Source organism: Humulus lupulus, chromosome 5 (genome assembly GCF_963169125.1).
Source record: "Humulus lupulus chromosome 5, drHumLupu1.1, whole genome shotgun sequence".
Taxonomy (NCBI): Eukaryota; Viridiplantae; Streptophyta; class Magnoliopsida; order Rosales; family Cannabaceae; genus Humulus; species Humulus lupulus.
In genome coordinates, this window is record NC_084797.1 from 97360560 (window position 1) to 97362618 (window position 2059).

Sequence of the window (2059 nt, forward strand, 5' to 3'; positions counted from 1 at the left end):
GGATTCTGCGGCAGCATGCTCCATTAGGGATTGTTGCCCCCATCTTGCCACCTGTAGTGGTACCTGTTGTACAGCCAGTAGAGGTTGGGAATAGATGGGAACCGTTGTATGAGTAGTTCAGGAAACAGCAACCCCCGATCTTTGAGGATGGACCTGATTCACTGAAAGCTGAACAGTGGATGACCATGATTACTACCATTCTGGACTTTATGAGGGTAGAGGGGCATGACAGAGTGGCCTGCACCACATATATGCTGAGAGAGGATGCCCGAATCTGGTGGGAGGTGGCATCACAGACCAGAGATGTTACTGCTTTGACTTGGGAATGGTTCAAGGACTTATTTAGTCAGAAGTATTATAATGTTGCCATCAGGGAAGGAAAGGTAAATGAGTTCGTGGGGCTGGTTCAGGGCAGCATGACAGTTACAGAATGTGCCCTAAAGTTTGATACACTTGCGAAATTCACACCAGACCTTGTGCCTACTGATGCAGCTAGGCAGGAAAGATTTATTAGAGGGCTTAATGCTATGATAGCCCGAGATATGAGGATTACAACCAGGCTGTAGAGAAGGCTCTTACCACTGAGGAAGCAGAGAATAAGATATGGAGAGAAAGTACAGCGAGGCGGGAGGGCTGCAGGGCGGTGCCTCCATATTCTGGTTCTAGTAGGGGAAGAGGCCCCAGTGATTTGAAGAGGAAGACCCCTGATGCTTCGACCGTTCCTGGTCCTGATAAGAGAGGTCGGGCTACTCAGAGTGGCTGTCAGGGAGGCGGTGATACATGGAGGACTTACCCTGAGTGCACGAGGTGCAGAAGACGCCATCTGGGCGAGTGTCGGGCTAAGGCTTGTTATGTGTGTGGGGTGGTGGGACACCTCAAGAAAGATTTCTCAATAGTGAAGAAGGGTGATGCAGGGAAGGAGGACAGCTTGACTCCAGCTCAAGTGTTCACCCTGACGCAGGCAGAGGCCGAGGCTAGCCCCTCGGTAGTGACAGGTCAGCTTTCTAGCGCTGGCTCTCCTTTTACTGTATTGATTGACTCTGGTGCTACACATTCGTTTGTTTCTAGTAAGGTGATTGATAGACTGTGTAGATCTAGTGAGTATTGTACTTCAGGGTTTGGGACTATTTTGCCTACAGGGGAACTGGTAGTATCTAGGAGGTGGGTTAGAGCACTGCCAGTGATAGTTGATGGTAGAGAGTTGTCAGTAGACCTGATTGAGTTGAGTATGGAGGACTTTGATATGATTTTAGGTATTGATTGGCTGGTTAGATATGGAGCTACTATTGACTGCAGGAAGAAGATGGTGACTTTTGAGCCGGAGGGCGAGGATCCCTTCGTTTTTGTGGGAGCGGTGCATGGACCCTGCATACCTAGAATTTTAGCGTTGAAAGCTAGGGACCTTTTACAGGGAGGGTGTATAGGTTTCCTAGCTAGTGTGGTGGATACCACCAGGGTTTCGCCAGCAGGACCGGAGGAGACTAGATTGGTTTGCAAGTTCTTGGATGTGTTCCCTGAGGACTTGCCAGGGTTGCCGTCGCATAGAGAGATTCAGTTTGTCATTGAGTTGGCGCCAGGGACAAAGCCAGTATCGAGGGCACCATATAGGATGGCACCGGCAGAACTGAAAGAATTGAAGATACAGTTGTACGAGCTTTTGGATTTGGGGTTCATTAGGCCTAGTTACTCGCCATGGGGTGATCCGGTTTTATTTGTGAAGAAGAAAGATGGGAATTTAAGGATGTGTATAGACTACAGGGAATTGAACAAGTTGACTATCAAGAATAAGTACCCCCTACCAAGGATTGATGACTTGTTAGATCAGCTGCAGGGTAAGACGGTGTTCTCGAAAATTGATCTTCGATCTGGTTATCACCAGCTGAGGATCAAGGACGAGGACATACCGAAGACGGCCTTCCGAACGAGGTACGAGCACTATGAGTTTCTGGTTATGTCATTTGGTTTGACCAATGCCCCAGCAGCCTTTATGGACCTAATGAACAGAGTGTTCAAGGACTTTCTGGATCAGTTTGTTATTGTCTTCATCGACGACATTTTA